Genomic DNA, 17,856 nt, shown 5'->3' with positions numbered 1-17,856 from the left:
TTATTCTCTGGGGTTTTTAACACTCCTTTATAGTTGAGCTCAGTCCTACTCCTGTGCAGTCACTTTTCTACCATGCCTTCACAAAGCCATGCACGCTCCTCTTTTACACTTCCATAAACCCCTATTCCTACACCAGCCCTACCACCAAATGAGACCAGGAACAAGGTCCTCACCCAGATTCTCTGATAAAGCTGGGAAATCTAAGGAATTGCTTTTTCAGTCTCTCCTGCAACAAGGGATGATCCTGTGACACACCCTGGCCAATGAAACACCAATGCAAAATTGCTTGGGAGTCTCTAGTTAATCTTTTTTTCCTGATAATAGAAAACACAGGTGTTATTCCCTCTTTTCTATCAACTTACACATGGATATAATATCTGTAACTGCAGAAACCATCTTGCCACCATAAGGATAAGCCCAAGAGAACCAGATTACATCTCTGAACAGAAACCATCTTGCCACCATAAGGATAAGCCCAAGAGAACCAGATTACATCTCTGAGTTCATAGAGCTCCTGAACCACCCATCTTTAGGATTATTAGGTGATTAAAAAGGAAAAAACCAACCATGGGTTAGTAGCTTTTTGTTGTTGTTCTTTTAGTTATACATGACAGTAGAATGTATTTGGACATATCCCACATACATGAAGTATAACTTCCCATTTTCAGTTGTACATGATATGGAGTTATACTGTTTATGTATTCATATATGAACATAGGAAAGTTATGTCTGATTCATTCTACTGTTTTTTCCATTCCCATCTCTCCTCCCTTCCTCTCATTCCTCCCTGTCCAATCTGGTGAAGCTCCACTCCTCCCTCTCCCCTATCTACTATAAGTCAGCATCTACATATCAGAGAGAACATTCAGCCTTTGGTTTCTGGGGACTGAATTATTTCACTTAGCATGACAGCCTCCAGTTCCATCCATTTACCGGCAAATGGCATAATTTCTTTCTTTTAGGCCAAGTAATATTGCACTGTATATATGTACTACATACTTTACCCATTCATCTGTTGAAGGTAACTAGATTGGTTCCATAGCTTAGCTATTATGAATTGAGCTGCTATGAACATTGATGTGGTCATATCACTATAGCATGCTCATTTTAAGTCCTTTGGGTATATACTGAGGAGTGGGATAACTGGGGTCAAATGGTGGTTCCAGTCCAACTTGGTTAACTGCTTTCTTGTTGTTTACCATATTCCTAATACTGCTTTGGAATTAATAAATAATTAATAACTAAGAAAACTACTCATCTCTTAACACTTTAATTTTCTTTTAGTCTTTAGGCACCATCATTACCACTTACAGAATTGAAGACTGATGCACTGAAAGATTAACTCATTTCTCAAACTCCGCACACGGCTATGGTGTTTCCAAGCTAGGAGAGTCCAAGACTGAACTCTGGCTGAAACCTTATTCTGTTTACCACATTTTGAAGAATGAGTCAATGAGTCTAGACCAAGAAAAGAGCCGTCAAAGACAATATGAGTTGCAAGTCCAGCAAATGAGAAAATCTCTATCAGCTGAATCCATTTACTGGTTTACTCATGAGTTGGTTGTGTGGGATAGAATGAGAAACCTTGCTAAAGTTAGTAATAAATGAATTCTTTTGAAATTGCCTTCAGGAGAATTATCTATCCTGCCACTCTTTGTCACAGGAGATTGGATTCTCCTCTATAAAGCCAAAGTGGTTACTGCCCAGTGTTCCATTTTCTCCAAGATGCTTGCAAAATTATTCACACTGGAGATCCATGTTCTAAGAAATGGGGTGCAGGGAGGTTGTTTAAAGCTCTTATGAGTATGCAAAGGCACATGAAAGAAAAGGCCTGTGTTCAGGAGTGCAAAGGCCAGGTTTGGGCCCAGGAGAGTTTTTTTTTTTTTTTTTTTTTTTTAAGTTATAGATGGACACAATATCTTTTTTCTTTTTAAATTATTTTTATGTGTTGCTGAGGATCGAACCCAGTGCCTCACCTGGGCAAGGTAAGTGCTGCCACTAAGCCACAGCCCCAGGCCCAGGCCCCAGGAGAGATTTTAAAAGGAGTAGGAAGACACGTCCACAGTGGGATTTAAAGGATCAAAAAAAAAAAAAAAAAAAAAAACATGTCATTTAATTTATCTTGGAGATATGAGACCAAAAAGTCAAATATATTCACCATATTGCACTTAGTCTGATATACACAATAAGGTGGAAGAAAGGGCAAGGGCTCTGTACCAGATGAAAATATACTGAACTCCCACCACCACCATTAACTGTGCCTTAGCCTCAGAAATCCAATTACTGCCATGGCTACACTAGGGTGATGTGCTTACCTTCTAAAGGTTTTGTGAGGAAAAAATGAGATAACAGATAAGCCACATGCTTAGGTCAATGCCTGGCCCTAATAAATGCTGGGTAAGTGGTGTTGGTGATAACAAAAATCACAATGTAATAATAGCCCAGAAGTACTTCAACCTGGATGACAACCAGGGTGACACTGGAGACAAAAGAGATGATTGAGGACTGCAAGTTAGAGTATGACTAGGAGCAGGGACATGAATAGAAATCCAAGGACACTGTGTTAACCAAGCTGATTGCTTCCTAGGAAGGGGTTGAAATTTCGAAAACCACACATTATTCCAGAACCCTTCTGGAAAGGGTGGTGAGCATTTAGGCTTATCAATCACTTCAAAGTGGGATCCTTGCCCACCTCCAGACCAAGAGTATAAAAAGTCTGCAACGTACTTTTGACCACCAGCTTTGAAATTATGCGAATATTGCCAAAACTTTGATTATGGGCTTGTGTTCACATTATCTGAAATTTTACTTGTAACATGAAGCAACACTACAAAATTTGAAATATACGTAGTTCCAGTCCTCACAAAACATGACTGCTCCAAGGCAGGCCAAGTTCTAATGTCTGGCATCTCAGGAGGACTGTTTGCCCTTCTATCAAAATCCTTCCTGATCTGGGCTCCAGAGAACACACACATGTCGGGGAAGCAATTGCTCCCCATGTGATCACACTTCCCAACCACAGCTGGGTGACCAGCATCCTCCAGCTGAATGTGAGTGGTGCTGCTATCTCCACATTCAACCCTTCTGCAGCCCAGGGGCAAATAAGACTTTCGCTGTCAAGAGTGACACATTGCAGAGGCTCGGGCTGGGGTTCAGTGGCAGAGTGCTTGCTTAGCACCATATCCAAAAATAAGAAATACCATAAAGGTATGCTGTCCATCTACAAGAAAGAATTAAAATTTTAAAAATGACACAATGCAAAGATGGGAAGAGTCTGGGGCCCTGAATCACTACATGAAAAAAAGCCATCCATTATGAGATGAGTAACAAATAAAATTCTATCATATGTGAGACATTATGTATCTTAAAAAGTTTTTTAAAAAAGTTTTTTTTTAAAGCTGTTACCTCCAGTACAGATTCCATGAAATTATGTCAAAGATTTGAGGCAACAAGGCCAGTTGGGATACTAAGCAAGAGATAAAAAGGAAATCTAGATATACATAACATGCTTTTAGAGGTTTTTTTTAAAAAAAATTAACCACCAGGCTCCAGTACATACCCAGCCATATCCATACCCAGCCAGTGAATCTGACAGGTATTATTAACAGCAAAAGACACACAGGTGTGTGTATACAATGAGAATAAACTGGTCAGATATGCAATTAGTTTCATATTCCCACCTGTTTGAAAAACCCAAGTACAGCCAGGTTTAGAAAGGACCTTTACTGAATTTTCCATCTCTGTGCAAGTGAAAACTAAGAATACATACTATTCAAAGAATCCTAAGAACACATACTTATTCAAGGAATCTTTCTGAGTTACTAGGTTCTAGGAACCGACCTCAGGATGGTCCCAAGTAAGTCTGACATCTTGGTACTTAGACCCTCAACTTATCCCCTTCCACAATGAATAGGGCTGACATGTGTAACCAACAGCAAGTGTGACAGACTGTGACTTCCAAGACAAGGTCATAAAAACATTATGGCATCCATCTCCCTCTCAATTGAATCACTCCATCTGGGAGATTTTATCTTGTCTTAGTTGGAGAAGCCCTGTGGAGAAAGTGAGGTGTTGGGAGCTCAGGCCTCCCACCAACCACCAGCACAGACTTGCCAGACACAAGACTGGGCCATAATGGATGTCTATCCTCCGGTCCCAATTAAATCTTCAGATAACTATAGTTGAAAAGTGATATCTGGCAGCCAATTCATGAAAGACCCTGATCCAGAACAACTAGCCAAGCTGCTTGGGTTTCTAACCCATAGAAACAGTGAGAAATATTAAATGTATTTATTAGATTTTCAACTAAAATTTGGGGAGTAATTAACTAAGCAGCAATAGATTACTAAAGAAACCAATGAATTAGTTTAAAGGCAGAGACAGAGCACCTAAAAGAGAAAGCATGTAAGCATGAGTTTTGTCCTAAGCTAAAAATGTCTGCCCATCTTTAACTTCTTTTAGTGCTTCCTAGAAATAGGGGGATTGGCCGTGCTAGATATCTAGTAAGTATTACCTTCAGTTTTCTCCAACTAAGACAAGATAAAATCAGTTCTACATGTGTGTGACACTAACGAGGCAGCAAAGGTTTTACTTATGAACTTGTAACTGGCTCGTGTGAAAAGCAAATTTAATAAGTTTCATTGTGTGTGCATGCATGCGCGTGTGTTTGGCAGAATTGAAGAAAACATGGCTAATTGAACATAGCATATATTTCATTCAGGGAATCAGAGGCTATTTCTTAAGAGCTTCACAATTCACATAAAATGAAGACTTCAGGGCAATTTTATGCTTGCGTTGCTATACGGCACACTGCACCTCTCCCAGTCCATGATTGAGAACCCTCACACAAGACTACTTCAGTTTTATCTTTCTTGACTGAAGGCACTTAAGGGGTGGAAAAAAAGAAATCTCTCATTGCCTCCACATTGCAACCGGCTGGCTTGTTGGAAGTGCCACAGTGTTTGATCACACTGGCATGATTACTGAGGAACAGAAAGCAAAGAACTTGCGTGACTCATTTCTTCCTTTACAGTTTGCAGGAACCATCACTCGCTCTTACATCACATTAGCTGACACACTGACAAGGCCTAATAACACAAGCCCATGTCTGAAAACCATCAAGACGACCCAGAATAGAGCTGAGCAAGACAGCGCCATACCTTATCATATACTACCAAGGGCAGAGTCAATGTCTGATGACTGTTGAGTCAGACACACGTACTGTTCTGACCAGCAGCCCGCAGCACAGTTCAGGTCCACAGTAATCTTCCTTCAATATAGCTTTTTTTTTTTCTTCTGCCAACCTAATTCTTCAGTATGTCTGAGATCTTGCAAATATTAAAGAATGACATGGCATTTTAATAACCAGCAGACTCTATTAGATCACTTCCAGTACACTGCATCCCTTTTTTAATAAAATCAGTTTGTGGACACAGCATCTTCTTCATCTTTAAGATTGTTGATGGTGTATAAATTCACACTTCAGTGCAACTTGCAATGATTCCCAAACTGGAATCTTTGAACGTGCATTGGAGTTCCATAAATAGTCCTCATCTTTGCAAAAACAATAAAAAAACAAAAACAAAATACAACCTAACAGGAAATAAAAATTTACCAATGATACTGCTCATGGGGTAAATAAAACAGGGGTGGGCACTATGGAAGTGAGAGTCAAATTGGACCCCATATCTATTTTTATAAATAGTCTTGTTGGAATGCAACCACATCCACTTGTTTATGGTTGTCTATGGCTGCTCTTGCACAGCAGTCAAGTTGAGTAGTGAGACAAAAGCCACAGAGTCCATAAAACCTAAGATATTTACTATCTTACCCTGTGCAGAAAAATTTGCCAACCCAGGATAGAGTATCCCACTTATTACTATGGAGCATATTAGCTATGTAAGACCCTTTCTTGGACTTATTACACTGACTGATAGTTTAATCACTTTGCTCAATAGAATTATAACAATACATTTTATAAATTAACTGTCAATAGCTTCATTAAGTATTTCTTAACCATGCTTACCAAAATTTAAAAATGGAATATGGACTGTGCATATACTTGTTTAACAATTTTTAAATCCACATGGCAAGTTTAGCCTTCTTTTTCTCCAATATGACTCATCTGTTTGGTCACCAATATTCACCAAGCTAAGTGGTCTTAGCCTTACAATGTTTTTGTTTTACTGTAAACCATTTGGGATACAATGTTTTCCCTGATTTGAAAATTCATAAGCATGGATTAATGTACATTGTACAAGATAGGAAATTTTGCTACATGGATTTTCTTAAGATAACAGTTATAGGATTTGAATTCACTGATTTGGAATCACAAAGTATGTATATTTTTGGCATTGAAATAAAGTCCGTTATACTCCAAGACCGATTTTTAGAGAAGGCAATTCCCATCTTTCACCTTTAAGCCAACACAGTCCCAGTGAGTCTCAGTTTTATTGGATAAAGTACAATACTTGGATTTCTTGGTGTAAGGAACTTTCTCCTCACATTAGATCCACAGACTGGGAGGTCCTAAATCCCCATAACAAGGCAAAGTCTAAAACATTCTGCTTTAAAACTTCCCCTCAAAATATTATCCCCATGAAATATAAACATAAGACCCCAGAGATCCACAACATTGTTTACATCAAGATTTCTGAACTTCACACTGACATTTTTCAGGACTGAGGATTCATTGTTCTGGGAGGCTGTTCTATGTGTCCTAGAACATTAACAGCATCCCTTGCCTTGCCTCTAGGAACACCCTGCCAATGGTCGTGACAATCAAAACTGTCTGCACATATTGCTGCATGACCCCCAGTTGAGAACATTGTTCTAGAGGAGAGTTAGACCTTTAACTTGCCAAAGGTTGGTTATTTCATTCGACCTGTGCAAACCAACTATCCATGCAATTTGAAGCAAGATTTGCTTCCTTTCAAGGTGAAGTGGCTACATGTCCTGTCACAGGACTTAATCACTGCCATGCTCACAAAGACCAATATTTTCATCAGAAAATTCCACGGTGCCAGTCTTTGAGTTGTCATCTTTTGCTATAGAACCCAGACTTTGTTCCCAGAATCTGATCAACATGTTGAAGGCTTAAACATTCAGAGCCTCTCACTCTTTACCTCAACAGTTTCCAAGCCCTACCCTCTTCTGACAGCAATGATGGGCAGCCTCTTATACCTCATCAGAAAACAGTGGCCCACATCTGCTAAGGTGTTCACACTGTGACAGATTATTGCTTACATATTGCACATTAACAGAATTTATTTTTAATCAACAATTATGTGTACATATCAGGTACAACCTGATGTTTTGATCTCTGTGTACTCAGTAGAAAGATTCAATCAAGCACATGATGCCCATCCATCACCTTACCAACTTATTAGCAAGTGTGGGGCAAGGTTAAGAAATTTCTTGTGAAGGCACTACCAGTTGAATATTGTTGGTGTTATCTTGAGCCTTCTAAATACCCAATTCCATAACCATGCTCTTATTTATTTATTCATTTTTTATAAATGAGACACAAGCAGAAAGCCAGTTTGCCACTATTTAGGAAGTAGTATGAGCCTCAGGTGGAACACCCCTGGCGTCAAGCTGTTTTGCCTGTCTGGAGCTAAGCAGTCTAATTTAGCTCTCCATCTAGGCCTGGAGAAGTTTAGGCCTTCATAGTGAACCTGGCATAAAATTAACCCTGTACAGGACTTTCAGTTTTTCAGAGATAGCCGTCATACACCTCACAGGGAAAAAAAAAATTTAAAAAAACTAAATAATGGAACAGAGAATGTGGTGTTACTTTATTACCATGTCTCTTCATTTGATAACCTGAGAGATGTAAAACTCAGCTCTAGGCCACAATTAAATTGGTGCATCCAAATAAAGACTTCACATATATTTTCAAACGTCCTAGCTGCTTTGAAATACTAGATTTTCGATATTGCTTTTCCCCTCAAGGATTTTCTTTTTGTCTACCTCCTCTTCCTTCACAAGAGACACACACAATGGGCAAAGCCACATCTGACATGTTGACATTGCTGCAGATACCAAATCCCCACAGGACTAAGGGACAGTGCCACAGGGAGGTTTCTTTGAACTCCAAAATTGCCTGAAAGCTGCATTGGGGTAAAAAAATAAAAAGAATGGGCAAGTAAATGCTCCAACATTTGGGTTGTGACTGAGCTGGCATGAACCCGAACTGAGTGCTATTGTCATAAGGTACAGGAAAGGCACAGACATTTGTGTGATGCACATGGTTAAGGTAAGAAGGATCCCAGAAATTAAAAAACAGGTTCATTTTTCTCTTCCCCCCCACACTTGTGCCTTTTTTTGTGGGGGGGGAAGTTACTGGGGATTGAACCCAGGGGTGCTTAACCATTGAGCAACATCCCCAGCCCTTTTAAAAAATATAGTATTTAGAGACGGTCTGAGTGGCTAAATGCCCAAGTTATTAGACAGGCTTTGGATTCGCCATCCTCCTGAGCCTCTAGGATCACAGGCAGGTGCCACCAACACTTGTACTTCTTCTACATGCTCCTTTCTAAATTCCAAGCTGCTTGAAGCCACCGACACCACAGAAACCAGGGTTTCATCTTCACCCACAAATCCTGGGGATGCAAGGTAAACTTCCTGACGAGATGGGAACAAGCTCCCTCTTCATGTCTTTTGTTCAAATATAAAGAAATAAGAACGTAATGATTGATGGGAAATTATAGTTCCCTTTTGACTACAACTTTAGCTTTTGGCAAATATATTAATTTTTTTCTTCACCACTATGGTTTTAAAATGTGTTAATGGTACGTAAAAATACCAGAAGAATGTCACTGCCACCGACTTAGCTGTATCCCCTTTTCTTCTTTGGCCACTGTCCTGTTAGCTGCATTCTGACTTCCTGCTTGGGATTATTTGTCACTGCAGGAAGGAAAAGAGCTCACATCTCACCCTCCGCTTTCCATGCATTGCTACATTTTGAATGTGGTGCCTAGGGGCTTCCCAGCTAACTGGATGTGTAAATAAAAGAGTTTTAGATCACTTGAAGGTGTCATTCAAATTTTCATCCTAGCTAACAGGGAGCAAATTCGCCAAATCCATCCTGGGGCCATTTTCCCATCTCTCTTCCTGCTGACTGTCATGTAATGTGCTAGACAAAGACACAGCAAGTCCCATATTTGGATCTTGCAGGACTAATTCCCCAGTTCTTCCTCCAATCTTGAAAAGATCACTCTTCTCCCTCATGGATGAAAAAGTACAAAAAGGGCTGAAAAGGTAATTTCTATCAGACTTTTTTTTTTTTCTTATCCACACATACCTGAAACCACTAGCAATCACACTGCACTTAGGACTTTATTGAATGAGATATAATAATAGGACACCTAAAGGACATGACTTTATAATTGAGTACTTTTTTATGTATTATTTCATTGGGAAATTATTCCCAGCATTGTTGTTGCAAGCATGGAGGCCCTGTGATGTTAGATTTGGGCTCTTGGCAAGATTTCTCTGCTTGTCTATTCTGACAATAAGTACCATCATAGTAATCCCCACAGTGTGAAGACAATCATTAGTAAATGGCTAAGAGGAGATGTCAATGGTGCTTCAGGCAGTGGTTCAACTATCCACTAATAAAAGCTTTGAACTTGGATAATAGAAAACCTATCTCTCAGAACCACTTTACCAGAGACTGTTTTCTGAAATGGTCAAGGACAAATACCAAGATACAGTGGAACACCCACATAAAAATAGCAACACTGCTAGCCAAAGTTTTTTGAGTGAGACCTTGCTCTAAGCAGCCTCTATACACAACAATATTGGTAGCTCAAAAACAATTTGTAAGTAATTTGCCAAGAACTTAAAGAAAACCCAGGGAAGTTGTCAAAAATCTCTATCCTTGTCAAAGGACTGGTTTCAGAGCATCTCAGAGGGATTTCAGTGAAAAGTGGCTGAGGAAGGCCAGAAGAGGTAAAGTCAGTCTATAACACTACTGCCCAGGTAAACTTCCTGCATGGCAGAAACATTCTCTATACTGTCCAACACGCTAGCCACAGACTTGGAACTTCTGAGCATTTGCAGTATGGCTAACACAAATGAGAAACTAAATTTTTACTTAATTTTATTTACATTTAAATTTAAATACCTGCACCTGTCTGTTGACTACCATAATAGATAATGATAGAAAATGAGGAGGGGAGGTTGAGTGTCCACTTTAGTAGGCAAGTGAGAAGGCATCACCAGGGAATCCATAAGCCAACACAAGTGTGGCACTGCAGTTTCTTATTGCATGCCACCCCCATCTGATTGTCAGTGAATACTGTTCCCAAGGCCCAGCTGAACTCACTAGGAAAGAATATTGTTATTAGTGAGCAATGTCTAACATACAGGACACGTTGGCCTGTTTTCCAATGCTAATGGCAAGGAGAACTTAAAATCTTTAGAAAAGGGAGAAAGAAGTAGAGAAGGTGGCCAGTTTCTAAGGCCATTGAATGGATGGTTAGAAAACAGACTGGATTATGGTCATTTCTTTACTACTCTGAATCAATACTTGTATATAAATAAGGTTAGGCAGGGGTTTTAGATATGTGCCTACAATCAGCCAAAAGACGAGCGGTGTTCAAGTTTTTAGTTACTTCCTTACTTTCTTCCATATTTCATTGTTTATTATTTAGTATCTGTCTCTCTCCCTAGAATGTAGGATGCGTAAGGATGTGCACCATCTTGTGCCAGAAAGTACATACTGGGTAGACGATTATCAAATGAGTATTTGTATCCTGCTTATTCATCAAAAATATATTTAAGGACTTACTACATGTAATGAACTATGTTAGTGTTAAGGGAATAGAAAAAACAACTGACCTGGTCCCTACCCTTATAGCTCACATTAAAAAGATAAGTCAATCAAGGTAGGATACTGTATCAGCATGGACTTGTCTTATGGTGCAGGCAGGAAAATCTTTCTTGAGGTGTTGAACTAATTTTGTAGGCTGATTAGGAATTAGGTGGGTAAAATAAAGTGACAGGGAGAAGAGGAAGAAAGAGTATTCTTGGCAAACAGAATGGCCTAGGTAGACATGGGAAGCTCCAAAAACAAACAGCAACAAATCACTATTGCTGTTAATCCAAAGAGCATACAAGAGATAGGCAGACCCTGTGGGTTTGTTCTCCTACGATGACCCCAGAGTAGTGCTGTGCCCCAAATCCCTCATCCAGCCAATATGACCTGAAGGCATCCTATCTAGGAGGACCATAAGCTACTGAGTATCTTAAGTATCCTAACACTCAGTCCCATAAGGTGGTAGGGGCTCTCCCAGAATTAAAAAAAAGAAAAAAGGAATGTGTCACATTTAGTGTGCATGCCAACTCTGCCATAAATCTGCCACAACTCTGTCATAACTCAATTATAGGTGATGCTGTCACAACTTTGTTGTGACTCTTTTGCTTAGTACCCAGCCAAAATGTGTATTTCCTTATATGGGAAATAAAGCTTGCAAGAGGTATATAATGTGATGCCTCTTGGCATTAGGTGCTCAGCCTTTGGATATAATTCTGCCCAGTCCACGCTGGCACAAAATGTGTTCCCTGTTGAACACACTAGTTACCTTGGCTCTCTGTAGGCAAATCCTGCAACAGTGATGCTAATCTGATGCTTTTTTTTTTGGTTGGGAGGGCGGGGATGGTGGTCTCAGTTTCTCAAATAGGATTAAAAAAAAAAAAAACTATGTGAGAAGACACATTTATAGGACAAACCAGAGACTAACACGCATGTACACACAGACAGACTGGTGTAAGAGTTTACACAAAGCTTTGCTCATGCAAGTACTACTTAATTTGAGTTTCTAGTTTTGACAGTTCTTAGGAAAGTAAAATTATTATTCCCATTTTACAGCTGAGGATTCAGTAACTCAAAGAAAATGCAACTTGTCCACTAAGTTTGCATGCTTAGAAGGGGCAGAGCCAGGATTCAAAGTCACACTATCCAAGTTCTTTCCCAGAGCGGATCTTCCCAAGTACCCATGAAGAAGTACTGCATCTGATCCCAGCATCACCCACCATGCCCTTTACACAGCTTTTAACCAATTACTTATCGAGGTAATTTTTGTCCCGCCAGTGAATGTATTTGCCTCAAGAGCCTTTCTCCCAGCCAGGGAGACTCTAGCTCTCTAAAGCATACTTAACTTCATGGTTAGAGCTTTGGGAAGCTGGCTTGGAATGTTCTATGGCCACTTTCCCAAAAAGTTAATATTGTTCATCTAATTTCAAATCCAAAGCCTTGCTTTGAATTATTTTTTAAATTGATTTGGAGACCCTGGAATCATTCACAGGACCATTAGTTCTGAAATACATTGAGTCATTTTCCAACTCACGGATGGAATGCCCCAAAGCACTTTCAACATGATAGCTCTCACATCTGAAGTATCTATAAGGGTCTAGATATTTAACTCATATCCTGTAAGTAGGGTGACCAACTGCCCCACTTAGCTAAGATACAGTGTTTCTTGGGATGCAGGACTTTCAATGATAAACTGGGTTAAGTTGGTTGCCCTATCAGTAATGTAATCTTTATGACCTCGTTTTTATCCTTCATCATTACTAATAAAATAATCCAGACTAGAACATTCACATTGTTTGTCCAAGATGGTAAGAGCATGTGGGAATACAAGTGAGGTTTGAAAAGAGGTCTAATACCCAGGGGTTACCCCTGGATAAATAGCAGTACCCTTTAGCCAAGAAGGGAGGTCCTTGGGTACCAACATGTAAATGAACACCTCAAACCTTCCACTCCTCTGGAGAATTCTCAGTATTCTAACTTCTAAAGTGGATAGGACTTTTTCAGGACTGAAATAAAACTGGGAGCATTCTCTTTTGCCTTAAGCTCAATGTTCTGATTTGCATGTCAATGCCAGCAGTGTTATTTCACCTGAGGGCTGCTTTTTAAAACACCCAGAGCAGTGTAAGCAGTCTGAGCTGGAAAACCAACCAGTAAAATGTGGAAAACAAGCCTTGGAGTCTCACCTGAGGAAGTGGAATAAGAATCAGGTGGACTTAAATTTAAATCCCTCCTCTGCCATATACCAGCTGTGGGACCTCAGGGTTAATAATAGTATTTCTCCTGATTATTGTGGAGCATAAAATAAGATCACCTGATATAAATCTACCTTGCTTTGTGACTGGCACAGGACAAATGCCCAATAAATGTTAGCTCACAAACAACCCCCCAGAAAAGAAACTCAGAATGTCCCTTCACTTTGTAATCTCCTCAAAATTCCAAGTCTCTAAAAATCTACAAACCTACATGAAAATAACAAATTTTATCAATAAGAATACAACCATTTCATTCTAAACTGGGCTCAAGATTTGAACGAACATTTCTCGGAAAACATACAGATAACAGGCACATGAAAAGAATGTTTGACATTAGTTAATAATGCTATACAAATTAAAGCAACAATAAAATATTATTACACATCTATTATAATGACTAAATATACGACAATTACTAAGTCTAAGCAATGATGTAGAACTGGAATTTCCATCATTTGGGGATTTCAAAATAGTATAGCACTTTTGAAAACAGACACACTGTATGACCTAGCAAAATGGTAAGTCCACGAAAAAAGCACATAGCAACGTTATTTATAAAAGCAAAAATTCTGCAGACAACCCAAACCTTCATCCCCAGTTCAACAGAAAAATGTGTGCTAAATCTATAATGAAATACTGCTCAGTAAGAAAGGAGAATCAACTACTGATATACATGACAAAAAGGGAATGTTAAATACCTTTTGTTAAAAAAAAAAAAAAATGCCAAACACGCCAAACACAAAGGCTACATATTATTTGATTCCATGGACATGAAAGTTTGGAAAAGGGTAGGAAACAACAAGCAGACACGTAGAATACAAAGGAACTCTCTGGGGATACAGGAAACACCCTATATTGGTTGCACAAATATATACATTTGTCAAAATGCATTAAACCATCACATGTAGAGAGAGCAAGTTTTACTGTTTGTAAGTTATATGCCAATAATTCCAATTTTGAATTATTGACCAGCAACCAGTTTCAGTGAATGAACTGTGACCTAGGTCTTTACTGGGCGAACAAGCCAAGAAAAAAGCCACTCATTGCCCAGTGTCACCAGGTGTCCCACAGTCTCATTTCACTTGGCTGCTTCTAATGTGGAGTCAATTCTTTATCTCAGAAAATGTATCACATGGCCTACATTTTTAAAGAAATGCTAGCAGAGCCATTACTCCTCCTGCTGCCCTCTTCTGCATGTCCAGTGATTTTTTTAAATTACTATTTACAAGACAACAGGTTAGTCGAAGAACACAAATTTCTCTTGCCACCGATTTCAAGTCTGGCAAGACTAAATCCATTAAAAAAAAAAAGAAAAAAAAGAAAGATAAATGCAGTAAAATGCTTCAACCCAACCTCAAATTTGATATAGTGCCCACAAATGGACCCAGAGTCAGTCTACAGAGACTTGAGGACAGTGTTGTCCTGAAGGGGCAGCAAGATGAGATGGTATGCATGGGGCAGAGGGATGTGTGGGGCTGGAAATGATATAGCACACCATCCGACCCTCAAGCCAAGTTTGGTACTCACCAACATGGTTTTTCCATGTGGGCCTTAATATGTTCCCAGGTCTTTTCCTGGTGACAGGTTAACAAAGAGTTTTCCCGACTTGTTAATCAACTGCTCTTCTCTCATCAGGAAAACCAGGATTGTACCTACATTCCACCCCAAGGATAGGCAGAGGACAGAAACAGAGCCAATGTATTGCCCTGCTTTTACACATTTTATTTATAGTTTTTTGGGTGGAAAAGGTAGCAAATTTGTACCCATTAGGGCTGGATAGTTGCAGGCAAGAAAAACAGACTGAGCAGAAAAGTACTTTGTTGGTAATTACAAAAATCAAAGAAAAATTTGTACTGTGAATCTCATTTTATAAGAGACTAAGGATTCTGAAATTCTGAAGCAGAGTCCAAATATTTCATGTAGCCAAACAGCTGGTGGCACATGCCTGTGATCCCAGCAGCTCAGGAGGCTGAGACAGGAGGATCGTGAGTTCAAAGCCAGTCTCAGAAAAAGTAAGGAGCTAAGCATGCAAATAAATACAAAATAGGGTCGGGGACATGGCTCAGTGGCCAGTGCCCCCGAGTCCAATCCCCAGTACTCCTCCGTCACACACACACACAAAAATAATAATAATCAGGACACCTTTCAGAGGAAGAGATTTTGATCCAAGCACTCATACCATCTTGTTGGCTATTGGGTCTTCAAGGACTACCTTTGGCATCTGGGGCCCTACTTTTCTTAAGTCTATGGAAATGGGGTGGATGAAAGGGAATGACCAGGTCTAGTAAGCCATGCCCTTCAAAATCCAGGTTCCCAATTCTATAATACTTATGCTATAGGTAAGAATAAAGAAGTGAGTTCTCTGTCCTCCTTCCTGTACATAAGCAATATTTTCATAATTCTGTATTTTTTTTTAAATGGTAGAAATGCAATGCTGCTGATGTTCCATATTCTTATTTTCCCTCTAGAAAACAAAATTTTAAGGGTGCTTAGAGTCCCAACTCACCTCTGCAGAAACTTGGACCCCAATGTGTTAATAATTAAGTGATTATTAACATTAGGTAGTCTTTACATATGAAGCATTGAATCAAACTATGGTTTATTTTATTCATGCCATACAATAATCACAGGTGGTTATTCTGAAAAATACTTCTACTTTACATATGGAAAGACTGAGGTTTGGAAAGGCTAAAGTTATACCTTGTCTAAAGTCAATGGCTCAGATCAAATTCAGGTCTTTCCAATTTTATACTTAGTATTTTTTGATCACTGTGACATTGGGCAAGTTTCTGCTCCTGGGCCAGACATCAGAGTCCACCTGGCTAACAATGCAAATAACAAAGGGTTCCCACTATTCTTCATGCCAGGAATAATCACCCAAGGGGTTAGGCAGCTAAGTGAACTGCCTTGATATTATCAATTGCCTTTTCTCCTCCACTTGCCACTTGAGATTTTGCTGTCCTCTGCATACTGACAATCTCATCTCACTTGAAGCAGGAATGGTTTGCAAGTCAAAAAATTTTTTTTTAAAAAAGGAAGACCATCATTCCCCAAGTGAACAGCACTCAAGAGCTTTGGCAAAGCTATAACTCCCACAGGGCTCACTGCAGTTAAGGCACAGCTTCAAGGACCTTGAAACTTGCACTTTGCAAGGTGCTCCTCCTCACAGGAAAAAAAAAAAATGGGTTTTGGGCAGGCACCATGAAGGTAAGTTTGACTCTTCAATACCCACTCCTGGAGTTTTTCAGGTGTAAGGAAGGTCTTTAATACTATTAGACTAGAATAGAAAACATTGACATGTCACCCATTCACTCAACAAAAATGCACCAATTTAGCTAATAGATCATACAAAGGTAATTTCTTCACTGTGATATGTGCCATGATTACCTAGAATTTCCCCTAGAAACAAGGGAGCTGAGTAAAGGTTTGCAAAACTTACTTTATTCCACAAGTCTAAAAATATTTCAAAATGAAAGGCTTTAAAAAAAATGTAATGAACAGGCTAGGGAAGAGATCTAGCAGCATTCTCCTTCCGACATGGGTTAAGACAGCTTTACCCATGAGATGGGATTAAAGTTGGAATCTCATTTTCATCAATGTAGTATCATTGGTAGCAACAGAGTCCCTCTACAGTCAAAAGTGACAAGAATGAATGTCTTGCAAGCCAAGGTTTGTAATAAGAGGTGAACAAAAAAACATACATATGATACTTCACATCTGGGTCATAAATATACTCTTTTATACAAAATACGATAAATATGTGTGAAGAACACATAGTGAGTATGGAAGAAAAGAACATATGAATGAAATGAAGCTGAAGCAGACAAAGAATCATTTATATTATTCATCTGAGATCAGAGGAAAAATTTACACATTTGTGCAAATAACTTGGAAACAGAGGGCATAAGACACTGCACTGGTACTCAGTAAGAATTTTAACTCTTCCAAAAAAAAGTTTCAGGAACAACTATCAAAGAGTTATTTGGTACAAAGCATCTCAGCAGAGTTTTAAAAGTCACGAAAGAATATGTGGGACCTACAGAAAACTAAGTAAACTTTGAGAGTGGTCAAATCCAAAATCAAGAACACTTGCAAGGATATGAAGGTCTCTTATGACTATTTTTAACCTTCATGTCCAAGATTAGAAGCTATTTGACCAGTTTTGAATCTCTTTTCAGATATGAACCTTTCAGAAGGTCTTATAATAGATAGGGGGATAAATCTCACTAGGTCACCAAAGGTGATTATCACTTTGTCTTTATAGAAGTTTAATGTAAAAGCACAGAGGAACATAGGTTTTATTTAGGGTCCTTCCAACTCACAAAAATCAAAGCATATACAATATGTAGCTGCTGTAACATTTCTTTGAAGAGCAAAAGAGGCATCAAGCATCCCTATTACAGAACAGAAAGTACCAGTCACATCATGAAACTCTGGTGTAAAAAAACATCCCTCAACTGATCCAGTTTTAGAACCTTTTCCTATTTCAGAAACTTTGAGGACATATGATCATGAACCTGCAATTTAGGAGACAAGCTGATGTGGCATTAAGCTCCGATTTCTTTTCCAATAAGACAACTGTGGTCCCCTCATGAGAATAAACCATGGCCCCCAGCCAAAAATCCAAGAAAAATACCGTTGCTCCCACATCACTATTTCCCATTCTATTTATAGAACCCTTATGTGGGAGAAGATTTAAATTCAGTTTTCAAACTTCTTATTTTCATGAGAAAGAAGAAAACATAATTGTCTGATACATGTTTGCACATTACTGTTTTTAAACTG

Source organism: Callospermophilus lateralis, chromosome 1 (genome assembly GCF_048772815.1).
Source record: "Callospermophilus lateralis isolate mCalLat2 chromosome 1, mCalLat2.hap1, whole genome shotgun sequence".
In the NCBI taxonomy this organism is placed as follows: Eukaryota; Metazoa; Chordata; class Mammalia; order Rodentia; family Sciuridae; genus Callospermophilus; species Callospermophilus lateralis.
This window is presented reverse-complemented; position numbering follows the sequence as displayed.